The sequence below is a fragment of the Topomyia yanbarensis genome, chromosome 2 (genome assembly GCF_030247195.1).
Source record: "Topomyia yanbarensis strain Yona2022 chromosome 2, ASM3024719v1, whole genome shotgun sequence".
Lineage (NCBI taxonomy): Eukaryota > Metazoa > Arthropoda > Insecta > Diptera > Culicidae > Topomyia > Topomyia yanbarensis.
The window spans coordinates 192,626,957-192,641,261 of record NC_080671.1 but is presented as its reverse complement, the minus strand read 5'-3'; positions in this window follow the sequence as shown (position 1 = coordinate 192,641,261).

Below are 14,305 nucleotides of genomic sequence, written 5' to 3'. Positions count from 1 at the left end.
AAAAACGAGGTTTTTTGTAAAATCGTGTGGTAACTTGATCTCCCGCCTACTAGGGCTAAAGAAACAAAGCCCACTATGACCTGTAGATACAAAAGTTCAGCTAACCACCTATCCTGAAAAATTAAATAATAAGACTACCTTTTTAGATGCACGACAAACTTTAGCCACAGTAGAAAGTCGAGACAAGTATTTGCGGTAAATCAATGCTGTTTAACTGGCTTTTTCAACCTTTAATTACTTATACCATCATCTGTTCACGGAAAAAACATTTCAGATCAATTAATAGTGTCAGGTACGTTATGAAAATTATGTTTTGCTATTTCTATACATTTCGGAAGTGTTTGAGAGAACTAATGATAGGGATCAAGAATACCCAGTGTTACAGGGATCAAAATACCTGTTGCATGAGGTGAAAAAAAAATATTTTTTTTGAATGTGTAGTGAAACTTTTTATTCGAAGTACGTGTTTTTTTTTCTAGGCAAAAGCCCTTAGAAAGTAACCGCACTAGAAAATATTTATAAATAATTAGTTCGACGATCTCATACAACCGTTCAAAAAAATTGTGAAAAGATCGAGATGGATTTAAACACATATTTACTAAAATATACAACTTTTTCAAACCAAATGTAATTCATCAGATTTGTTTTTTAAACATAATAAACGACCAAATACTTCATTTTCATTTTGTATTGTGATAACTTTATGCGTATAGATTAGGAGATATGGCCAGGGAATCAAATATCCCCAAGGATCAAGTGTCCTCACTCTCCCCTACCAATTGGACAAATTGTTTTATTCTTTTCAATAGTTATAGTGAATACTGTTCCACACAACATGATAGTATTATTTATGTCATTAGTGAGTAGGGTTGCCACCTCTGGAGAGGCTTTGACCCGGAGATTTTCACTGACCTGGGGGGTGGTGAATTTTTAGTGGAACGAGACAGAAATTGGAATCAAAGCAATTGCTCAGCATTTTAGAGCGCTTTAAACGCTTTTTATAACTACGTTAAAGTAAAGCTGTAAATTTTAAACGTTTGAGAACAGTTCTATCGGTTTAATCTGGTGTAGTATTTCACTTCCCCGCCTAAGTGTCAAGAATACAAAAGCATCAGCTACTCCAACTGTGGAGGATAAGTCGCGCGACAATCGCTCTCCTCCACAATTAACAGGAAAAGGAGGCAGGGCTGTAGCATCACATGGGAAGGACTATGTGGTGTCGGTTATTCATTACCAGAGGTCGCAACAAAAGGGCAAAACAGGGGGCAACCCTCTACCCAACACACAAGGGTCGTCGCAGGAGTAGCAACAACACCGGAAGAACTCGTATGATGTTGACCTAGTCAGTTGGATTAGAAGAAATTTGCCATACCTTGGTGCAGCTGGTGATAAGCACCACTAACAGTGAAGTGATTAGGTAAAATTTGCAGCAAAATAACTTTTTTACATCATTTTAAGCGACTTAGTAGAATGCAACATTTCAATTGCAGCCTATAGTGAAATAGTACTTGCCTTAAATTGTAATAAATTTTATTTGTTTTTCATTTTCATTGTTTTGTGAAACAAATCAGCAATATTTATTTATTTAAAGTCGTCAATAAGATGTAGACCGGTTTCTTACAATAATTATTTGGTGAACTCATCTTCGTCACCTTAAAACGAAGGGTTAGTTGGGATCTTGGGAAAAGTAATTCTGAACCAGAGTAATAGTTAACTATGACTTTTTAAACCCGGAGAAATTGATGTAAAACCCGGAGGCCCGGAGATCGCTCCAGAAAACCGGAGTCTCCGGGTCAAACCCGGAGGGGTGGCAACCCTATTAGTGAGCTACATGTTTTTCTAATCAAATCAGTATGTGGAACAAATTGAAGTACAATTGTGTGTGTTTAGTATTATTCTGTATTTAGGAAGGTTGCGCCATTATTTCTGTGCCCCTTATACCGATTACAATCGTGTGTGGTGTTACACAAATGGTTCACAGACGTTTTACAACTTCCAAATCCAAAATTTATCTGTGTGTATAATCCAAAATCATGAATTAATATATTATCATGAACATTGCATCTGTGTTAAAAAAAAAGTAGTTTATTTGAGTAAAAAAGAGGGACGTCATTTGACAATTTACGGATCCTCCTTTCAGAATATCGTGGAATTTGAGATACAGTAGGTCGAAAATGACATGCTCAGGTTCACTACGGCCTTCTAGTGGAAGAATCCCATACTATTCGATATGCCACCTCGAAGCTTATAATCTCGTAAGTAACATAATAATGATTTTTTCGACTGTGATAGGTTTTCTGGATTTAAACAGAGAAGTAGCTAGGGGTGTACGGAAAGGGGTCACACTCCCCTTTGAACGCCTCTCAGATCGCCCGTTGTTACCCCTCAGACTACCGCATAGTGGTCCCAAAGAGTAAAAAGGTGTTTTGAGATTCGCCAAAACTGAATTTTTTCAATATTTTTATTCAAAAATTTGACTAATTTTGTGAAAATCTCTCCTACCGCATTTTTCATAGGATTTGTCATTTTTAGACTATAGCGAATTAAAAAAAATGGTAAAAAAGTTTGACTCTCTTCAAAAGACAGTCTGGATCATTTTTGAAAAAATTAAGTATGCAAAGTGGCTTTTTGTGACAAAGATCTCATGTACAGTAAGTTTCATTAAAATCTGAGAGGATGCTGCCAATATTTGTTCGAGTTGGCGCGAAATTTGTCTATTAGTAGCTGCGACCTGGTAAAATGTTTATTCCGTTGTACATATATCATAAGATTTGAACTACCAGTCTTACTGCCGGACGACACTTCGGTTATGTCCCATCCAATAATCACCCAACTATTTTGAAGTTCATGTGTAGTTACTAACTACTAGTTAGCCTATATACGTGGGTAAAGGGAGAACAGTGAGTCTAGTTATGTACGGTATGCAAATTGCGCTCGATGGCAGATTGAAGAAATGTGGTCTTGAATTATATATATATATTTGGAGCAACATCAGATGTTTCTTCAAGCTGTTCTAAATTCCGCTTCGCTGCGAACATACACTTCATCAAACTAGAGAGAATCCAGTATCGTTGCTTGCGCATTGCCTTAGCTTGCATGCACTCGACCCATACGATGAGTCTCGAAGTGCTGGCGGGCGTCCCCCGTTGAAAAATCGATTTTGGGAACTTTCATATCGATTGCTCATCCGATGCGACATTCTGAACCCGTTGGTGATTGAAAACGAGAGGCTTGTCGAGCTTATTTCTCAAACCCGATTTATGTTCTTGTACTTCGACTACATGGCACAGAACATTAATCCTTCTTCATATAATCCCAACCGCAGCCGTTTCCTAGATACTTCTGATTCTACTGTATTCTTCGACACATCCATGAAGGAAGAAATTCGTGGAATCCTGGACCATATACGCCCGCAAGAGATCCCCAATATATTTTATAATAAATTCCGATAAGTCGACTCTAACCAAATGTTCTACACCAACGGATCAAATCTCGAAGCGTCCACTGGCTTCGGTATCTTCAACAATACTATCACCGCTTCATTCAAGCTCAATGATCCCGCTTCTGTTTACGTCGCAGAGTTAGCTGCGATTCAGTACACTCTTGGGATCATCGACACTCTGCCCACAGATCACTACTTCATCATTTCAGACCACCTCAGCTCTATCGAGGCTCTTCGTGCGATGAAGCCCAAAAAGCAACACCCGTATTTCCTGGGGAAGATACGGGAGTCCTTGTGTAAGTTATCTGAAAAATCTTATCAGATTACTTTTATGGGGTCCCTTCTCGTTGCTCTATCCCGGGCAACGAAAAGGCCGATTCTTTAGCAAAGGTGGGCGCATTAGATGGTGACATATACGAAAGACCAATCTGCTTCAACGATTTTTTTAGTATTTGTCGTCAGAGGACACTCAACAATTGGCAAACCTCGTGGAGCAATGGTGAACTTGGACGATGGCTACATTCCATTATCCCAAAAGTATCAACGAAGCCTTGGGGATGGATGTGGGTCGGGATTTTATTCGTGTAATATCCCGACTTATGTCCAACCACTACACGCTGGATGCGCATTTGCGGCGTATTGGGCTTGCGGAGAGTAGTCTGTGCGCTTGTGATGAGGGCTATCACGACATCGAACACGTTGTCTGGGTATGCGCCGGGTATTTGGACGCCAGGTCTCAGTTAAAGGATTCCTTTCGGGTCCGAGGTAGACCACCCAATGTCCCAGTTCGTGATATTCTGGCAAATCGCGATCTTCCCTATATGTCCCTTATTTATATTTTCATAAAAACGATAAATATCCCAATTTAGCCACGCTCTTTTATTTCTCGTTTTTAGAAGTTTTCTCTTGCCTTGTGAAACCGATCAGCTCCAGAGTGCCACTATGTAACCGCCGTCACCGTTACCACTACGCCTGCATAGAAAGGAACTGAGGCGAGAGCGACTTGAGGTCCGATGACTTTTGAACGATTCCCCACGGGTCCGAAGAATAACATCTGCCAACTCGGTACTCGACGACCTACTAGACTCAGGCGCTAATTTGTGTCGCTGATCTCCCGTTTGCCCTAAAGTTGCAAGTTTTGCCTTCTTTCCCTATCTTTGATACAACTGCTGCTACACCGATGTTCGAAATAAACACCCCTCTGAATATCTTGACCAAGCATAAGTCTCCTTTAAAAAATCAAATTTGTGTTCTGTATTCCTAGTTTTAAGATAGATGTAATTTTCATTCTTTATTAAATTATTGTCCTCCATCTTATAAATAGAAATGTATCCCTAGTTTTAAATTAGTTGCGAAATTTCTCATATAGACTTGTTCTCCTTTTTGTGTACCAAACTATATTGTTAGTTTTAAGTTAACCGTAAAATATTTCTTAAAAAACTATTACTCCCCCTCTTGTACATCAAACTGAATTCCTAGTTTAAAAATTTTTCCTTAAAAAAATCTTTTGCCCCCTCTTCTGTATATCAAATTCGATTTCTAGTATTAAGATAGCTGTAAAAAGTTTCCTCTTTTATAAAAAAAATATTTCAAGATTGTAAGCTCCTAGTTTTAAAATATCCAAAATGTAAAAACAGAAGAATTTGGCATCGCCAAGCTAACGCATTTGTGCCTATCAAATAAACAAAATGAATAAAAAAAGATCATCAAATAAACAAAATGAATAAAAGATTTCACGACGCCACCCGCATTACGGTTTGTTAAGGTAAAACTAGTGTTGAAGGTAGGTCAATTGTGGTTAATTGACATATTCGTGATACGTCACGATTAAAAATTTGCAGACAGGCTCAATTGATTATTAAAATAGAATATCCATGTGCAATGAAAGTATTCGTTTCATTATCGCTTCAGATAGTACAATATTGCAAAAATACGCTGGCAAATTGTTCTTTGCTTAACACGGAAAACCTATGTTCTTGCTCTAAACCAAATGTTTGAGGAAACAAAATCATATAACCGTAGAGAGCACTAATAACAAGGAAGACAAAATAAAAGGATTTATAAAAGCGATAAACAATCTGGTTAGATGTACCCAATATAACATAAATATATCTAAAAATCAAATAAATACACTAAAAACGCGTTGATTTCTTACCTTCCATAAGAAATCTAAAGTCTTCTTATAATGTTTAAACACATTTGATGCAAGCATTATATTAGGATGGAGCTGGTTGATGAAACGATGGCTTCGGAACACGGTTTGCCCTGTATATGAAATGGGTAATCGGAATTCAATCGAGCTAACACACCCAAAACTCGGCCGTAATACTTTTACGGTAATAAGAAAAAATTACTCTAATAGCAAGACGTTTCATGCTAAAACGGTTACAACAAAAAATTCCTCAAACGGCAATACCAACACATTCAAATCTTCTCTGCGTCGCACTCATGTTTCATCAATTCTTATTCAATAAATATTATCGCGTCGGATTATCTGGAAGTGTGTAGCACTTCGCTTGTCATTGTATTACGCATCAAGTGAAGTGAACTATGTGGACAAAGACAAGATTCGATTTTCTTTACACGACACATTCCGTATTTGAAGATCGGCTCACACTCGGCTAGCTTCAAAGCACAGTCAGAGAAAAACGACTCGGAATAGTGGTGGGGTATTTGGGCTGGTGTTAAATTGAAATTTCTTTTCTATCACGGACGTTAACAGCAAGGTAGCGACTGCACAAAGCATGAACTGTCCTTCCCGTCATGTACGGGAAGCAAGACCTATGGTTTGGATCCACCTATCCGAACCGAGGGTCCAGATCCAGACACTTGTCTGGATCTAAGCACCAGGTCTGGTTCAGGTCCGGACTTGGTAAGGGGAAAAGGTGATGGGCTAGATCCGGGTACTGCTCCAGATCCGGGAACTGGTTCGGATCTGGGCACTGGTCTGGATCCGGGTACTGGTCCAGATCCGGGAACCAGTTCGAATCTGGGCACTGGTCTGGATCCGGGAGGTCTGGATTTGGGGGCTGGTCCGGATCTAGCAGCTAGGCCGGATCCGGAAACCGCCTAAGCTTTTTATTCCACTATCCAACCTACCCAGTAAAAAATCTGTAATTCAGGCTGGTTTCTGCCAATATTGGGGCAGATTCCAACCTGAATTTGGTCAGAGATCCGCCAGGATTCCGGTTGGTTTGACTCGGTACTAATACTATCATAGCAATCGACCGAATTATCCTACATCCGAACAGAGCCAAGGTTGACACATACTGAAAAAGTGTTTGATTGTGTGATGCGCATACATTAACAGCAACCGAAATTCGTCATTCCACCGTTTACTACCTTTGCCGGAATATGAGTTTAATACCGCAATGCGCAATTGCGTGGTCTGTTACCGAAAAGGCAATAGAATCTTACCCAAAAGTAATAGAAACATACCCGTCGGATTTTGGGTGCACGTACCCAAATCCTGGAACTAAATATTTTATTTCAAGCAATATATGGGTTTTTCGTTACAAAGCAATATTCGCGAGACCTTGGTACTTGCTCAATATGTCCATGCACAAAAGCGGAACTAGGGCTTTAGGTAGAATATCCGGTTCCGGAACATCCCTAACCTAAGGAGATAAGTCAATCGTATATAATATATTTTTATTATTCCATAATGCATGTAATTATATGCACACCCATGCTCGCAATCCGTTTTCAAGCGTTAGGCTCGACTGTACGCTGGTGAACTATGACAAACCCTGAGCACCGATTTTCTCACGGGTCGCCTTTCAGTTTCTGATGTCAAGCAACCACATTGCTTTGCTCTTTTTCAGGCGTCACTGTAACTAACTTCTTTCATCACCACTCGACGCCCTATTGCCGTTATAGTGACTAGAGCTTTTTTATGTTTTACTATACATAAACACATCGGCGAAGAATCCTTTATTTACGAAGAGACTATCGGGACCCAAACGTCACTCACTGGCGGCAGACAGGCAGGTATCGGTGCCCGCTAAAGTGCGACCAATTAACGTTCCTTTTAACGACTACTACCGGTAGCAAAGACAATGATCGCTTAGGGAATGCGAAAAATATGATTTTTTTATTTGCCAATTTAATGAGTCGTCATATTATGGTGCTATGGGTGAAGTCGGTTAGTGCCAGTTGATCTTATCGTATTATTAGATACCTTACCGTAAAGTGGTAATGAGTTATACCTTGGAGCTTGAAAATAAAGGCAAGATCGTATTATTGCAACATTTTTATCACAAAATTTTATCGTTTCGCAACCTATGATTTCGTTTAAGGAAATGATTGAAACCGATTCGTTAAACAAGTAAAGCAATCATTATTTTTATTATTGTAATCAGCCTGCAACCATTTTTCGCAATTTCAAATGACAATCTCTTTAAAGAAAGTCCGAGACATCTATATTCTTGCATCTAATCCACTGGCCAATAATCGTCACCAACCGAGCAGCCAATCCTCCAGATCACGCCAAACACTACAATAGACAATTAAATTAGCCACGGGTTCAAATTTCTAGATCTCCGATGAACTCCGATCTATAGCTGCCACCCATAAATCATTACTCCCCCAGTCAGCGAAGCTAAATAATTCCCATATACCTGACTAGTTGTATAGCATCTGAACGACAACAAAAGACATTAAATCCAAATCTGGCATAGAAATGCCTGCAGTAGGGTTTGTTGGAGAGGCCGGCATCCCCCAGATATTCATCTTCGATTGCTCGTCGCGTTAGATTCTTATCAGCATTCATAGCATATTGTAATGTTTTCACTGACTGTTAGAAGGGGGACCGAACGAATGCATTCGAAGTGCAGCCAAGAATCGGTGAAAAAAGCTAGCAGGATATCTCATTCGCCGCCGTTGTCCCCGCAGCACAGGGAAGGAACGCTGCAGCGCTGGGCTGAGATACGATCTGCTCAACTCGAAGAGAGAAGATCTGCCACTCAGCTGCCGTTGCGGATTCGATCGCGTGGAGATTCGATTCAAATCGAAAAGGCACCTTTCCCTTTTGTCATGATTCTGTGCATTTTATCGTTGTCGTTGTTGTCGCGACTTTATTTTTCATGCTTTTATTGTAATAGCCTTTTCACTCCAATCTCATAAATCACATCGACTTTTGTGGGGAATTGGATTGCAGCGCATGCGGCGCGGGGACACGAGAGAATCTACATGTGCCAAGTGCTCGTGCTGTTGTCGGCCGTGTCCAAGTACTCGCGTTTACTATGTTCAGAACCACACTGTTGGACTGCGATCAGCAACTCGGTAGTAGGCTACTGCAAAAAAAAACGATCGTTCCACCAGAGTACAAGAGTTAAAATGTTTACCTACCGTTGAGTGGGGCTATTTTGAAACTCATTATCGCTCAATTCTACAATAGCTAAGAAAAATTTCCGAACGAAAGTCCTCTTGATACACCTCCTGTCAAAAGTTTGGAATCGCTGTAATAAGTATTGCAATGCCTCACAGTGGATCCACTCCATATAAAAGCTGGACAAAGCTCAAAGGCAAATGAAACTATCTAAAACTATGATCTAAGGGTAGTTTTGAATTCTGATATTCTTGACACCCTAAATCGAGACCTGAAGCACTGAGGTGGTTCTAAAGGTTTTTTAAAGTAAAAAAATCATAGACAGTATTTTCGTACTAACATAGACAATTTTTATGTGTACAATTATTTGATCACTTAGGGTGGTTCCTAATTATAAGGATATCCAATTTCACTGCCTGTGTTTATTCATTATCGTCTAAAATTATTAAATCGAAAAGATTTTCATTTTACATAAGTTTATCCCATATTGAATCCAAGAAAGCCGATTCTCATCGTATATTTTAGGCAGCTTTTGTTAATAAACAATGTGATATGTCTAACGTAGGAGCCGGTTTTGCTGTGCTGTGAGAATATGTAGAAACCGACAACAATATAAACAAAAAACGCAGTAATCAGACGCAAATTAAACAGCTGCGAGTACAGCGGGCAACCGAGTACTACTACTGTTGGACGAACTGAACTGATTTCATTTATTTATTAATTTCACACATTATAGAAGAAGATGGGATAAAACGCACCCCGGGGTAAAATGCACCCCTTGTTTATATCGAAAACTGCTTAAAATTTCTAGATAGGGGTAACACCAGTCGGAAGTCCGTCATAGTTAACTTACATTGTCAAAGTTTGATAACCGTATATTAATAGCAACTCCAGAAATAAACAAAAAACAATAATGTGCTCATCATGTTTTACCGCCGACGCCGGTATGATGATGAGTTATGTTCTATCAATGACCATGCGTTAGACTTGGGTGCAACGCCCAACTCCTACTTAGCAGAAGGCAAAGGACTCTTCACATGTCCCTTTGATCATGTCCATATGAGCCTGCCTAGTCCTAGTTTTCCGTTCCAATTTTATAACTAATTCACTCTAGAATACCTATCCGTCTTTCAATTTCATTGCTTTCGTTGTCTCTTGGTCTTAAATTATAGCCAACAAAATCGATACAGTAGAACCTTGCGGCAATTGTAACATAGTAACAAATACCTTACTTGGAACCATCTGGGTTTTCACACCTATTGCAGTTTGACAAGCTACCATACACTGATAAAAATCCGAACGCAAATTTCAGTCCCTTGATTTTATCAAAAAATTCTTGCTATTGACGAAATAGATACTTCATCAACTCAAGAAATTTGTTTTTGCGTTATTTACGTTATTGTGAATGCATCCCCAAAATAAATATTCACAAACAAATTGTTCCTACAAGAGTGCATCTAATGGCATTTTCGTGTTTGACAGTGCACTACACCGGTATAGTCGGTGCTACACTCATTCAAAGTTGAATGTAATCAGTCTATCTTTTTTGCACTATACCTGTGTAGCACCAGGAAGAAACGAAAACGCCTTAACTTTCGTAAACATTTTCCGCAAATCAGAAATAATGTCAAATTGAAATCCGATTGAATCTCAGCAAATTGCCTACGTTTACTCTGATAGGGTCTAGGGGCAAATCACTTGTGATGCATTTTTAAAATCAGCGAAATTAAATGCATATCTAAGCATCAAAATAAAAAATCATAATGTGTTTTTCGTTTTGCTTGTAATACGTCAAAACCCTACAAAAAATTTCCCCTACATTCACCAAAAGGACGAAGAAAGTGGATCAGCGTAGGACGTTTGTTAAACAAACTTTTCTGCGACAGAGTGCAAAGTTTATGTAAAAATAGAAATTAAATGCATTTTTTTCGAATTTGATGCAGATTTGTTATACATTCTTAGAGTTATCTGCCCCTAGGATAGGGGAATTTGAATTGATGCATGCAGGTTTTTCGCATCTTGCATGCAAATGCTCAGCTTAGATTGCAAACAAAGTTGTCGCAAGAATTTGAGCTGGGGCTGATTTAGCAATACATAGTCAAACCTCTCCGAAATTCTGGCTGATTTCTAGCGAAACAACCAACACCGAGTCGGAATTTCTGGTTAAGTTTCCCGCTTCACAGTGTCAGCATCAGCTTCAGTGCAGTATTTTGCCATCCCGAATCAAAAATTATTACTTTAAATAATTCTTTTGAACAACTTTGTTATCTCTTTAGTACAGGATCCGGTTCAAATTTTCCTATAGAAAAATACAGATTGAAAAGATTTTTCGACACCCACTCCAGATTTAATTGGGGCAACACTGCCCCCAATAGTCATTAAATAAAATCGGTTTTGCCAGTTCGATGTTGTGGAACATCGATTATAAAAGATTGGATGAAAAAATAATATGTAAAATATTCGAAAACTTCCGTTCGATGAACGAAATGTAATCGTGCGACGAACGAAATAATTCGCAATATATACAAACATTTAGTAAAAAAAACGAAATATTTCGTTATATTTACCAGAAATAGTTTCATCATCGACGAAAAGTTTCGTGCAACGTACACCAAATATACAAAATTAAAAAAAAACGTCCATCAAAACGCCATTTTTCAGTTGGTGAAATGAACGAAAACACCTATTTACAATACACAAAAATAGTTGGTTGTAGAAAACGACGGCGTTCGTGCATTTTATAATCATTTTCGTTCTATTTGCGGATTTATTTTATCAGTACAAATTTGGTATAAAATGAAAAGTATGACAAATAGAGCTTACAGATTTTCAGCAAAGTTATCTAGAATTTTTTGTTCTACAGCAACACTGAAGGTCGTATGCTGTATCTAAAATGGTTAAAAAGTTAATTTTTTGGTCTTGGTAAAATTAGAACCACCCGGACTATTGTTTCGATAAAAAAAATTACGATATCCTTTCCAAAGACATAATAAGGCTAATTTGTTTAGTTTTAATAAAATCTCAAAATTGCTAATACAGCGACTGTGTGTTGCAGTTTGTATGCGAATGGTATCCGAGACCCGGATTTTTTTTTCAAAAATCATGCTGGAGATAACGTCAACCACACTGGCAAGCCATATCGAGACAAGGACATATTGTTACACATGATTTTAAAGACGTTTGGTTTAAACAAGATGGGTAACAAGCCATACGGGCGTCGATTTATTGAATACCGTGTATGGTACAAGAATCCTATCGAAAAACGGTAATGACAGTTGGCTAACTCGTTCTTGAAATTTGACGTTTTTGAATTTTTTATGGTGCAACGTCAAATTTCTTGTTCTTGATAAAATGGCCAATGTTGACCGTAATTGGACCTTTAGAATGGAATGTGCGAAACGTAGTCGAGGTTGACATTTGTCTGAAATTATTTTAAAACATTGAATTGCATGCCATACGTTACCTAAATAAACAAACAACGATTGTTTGTGTGTTATTTCATTTCGAAGAACCTACCTAATCCACAAATTCACACAATGAGAAGGATGATAAAAAAAATTATAGAGTAAATAAAATAAATCAAATTAATTCCGCTCTTAAGTGAAAAATTAAACAATGTAAGAAAGCAATAAAATTATTAGAAACTGAAACTGATTCAAACTAACAAATTGGATGAAATTCATAAAAGAATGACTGAACAGAATTAATAGAATGAAGAAAACTAAGATACTAAATAAAATGTATGAACTGGAAGAAATTATTAAAATTATTAATATTAATAGAATAAACAAAATGATTGAAATAAAAAAGTAAATAGAAAGAATGCTGAATAAAAAGAATAAAATGAATATGTTGGTAGATTTGAGCAATTCGTCGAAGCTCTGGCGAAGATCGATTCTTGCCAGCAGAAGACAAAAGATTAGTCCGTAAGATATTAGGCCTGATTCCAATAACACTGCAATCAAAAGGCAATCAAGATTTTTGATAATTTGTCAAAACGGAAGTGTAACCATTTATATATTGGCCTTAGATAAACAACTCCTCCAAATTTGGTTCCGCGATGAGCAATTTCATATTCGCACTTTTTTTGGTTTCATCGCGCGGAGGTCCCATATTTTAATAATGTATTCAAAGATATTGGAGTATCAAAAAATCATTAATTCAATTATCAATGACCTACATTAAAAGTTATAGTCGCCGATTTTCTAGTTTAAAAAGATTATTCCATTTTCTATCCAGTCGGAACCTTCAAAAATATCAAAGGCAAATTTTAGTATAATTTCTTTTCATTAATTTTTAAATTTAGGACGGCTTGAATTCGATTGGAAGATACCATTCAGATACGAAGAAACAATACTCAATCCTTCCGAAAAAAATCCGCATCTTTCGGACAGTATTTGAATTTCATTAAAAATAGATGGAAACCCATATTCACTCATTATTTAAAAAAAAACATGACTTCAACACTGTTGTAAAAATTATCATTGTACGGTAAACCGTAAACCAAATGTAAGACACAGTCTGCAACGTACCAGCAGTTGATCAAGATCCACCACATGTGTTCATGGTGCTTTTAAATTTGACACCCGACAAAATTATCGATAGGTAGGTAATACCTATTCGAAGGCAGTTTTCTACTAAGCTACATGTGAAACTGACCAGAAAGCACAGCAACAACCATTACGATACCTTTGGGCTTGTGTCAGTTCTTCCAAACAAACGAGATCTGGAAGACCTTGCTATCGCTCGCACCCATGTTGGGCGTCTGTCACGGTGAAAAAAATCGAAGAGGAATTGTGGGTTATGCACCATCCAAAGCGGCCGCGCAGATCCTAAACGTAGAAATTATGTTATTTTAATGAATACAATGTTTCAGGCTGTAATTGAACGATGATTACAGACAAATATATATAATTGATTGGTAATTTTCATTTCAAACTTATTTTCCCAGAGCTGCCGCGGCACCACGAGCTTGTATGAAGTTACAAGATCGTGCCTGGGCTAAACCCGGGGTGTAACCGCATCATGTATAGTACAAAGAGTGGCAATTTCAAACGTCAGTAAGTCAGAGCACATTCTCGTCTAGGCCTCAACAGGTATTAGTTCGTGGGATCCATGCGCATTCGAAGGTGATATACTTTAGCTCGGCGGGATCGATGGCCCCGCTGCTGTCGTGTGCGGGACCTTACCACATCGCCGTGCTAGTGGGCGGGTGTTGTTCTGCGAGGAAATATCAATGAAATGAAACGAAAATGTTCTGACTGGTGTACCGAACGCGCCGGCAATAAACATACTCTTACTCACGTTTCACAGTTAAATTATATAGCTCGCTTATGGAATGCTGATGATTGCTGGGCTACGTCGCGGAGAGGACTTAATATAGGAATTGCGGAATCGGGTAGCTCAATTTAAAGTGATCCTTCGATAGGCGCTGAGCTAATGAGGCATAAGCATGCGAAAATCTCTACCGAAGACTCATAAGACCGGTTCTATGAGTTTCTTTTTGCTTGTGGGGCTTGAAGAATGTTGTTAGA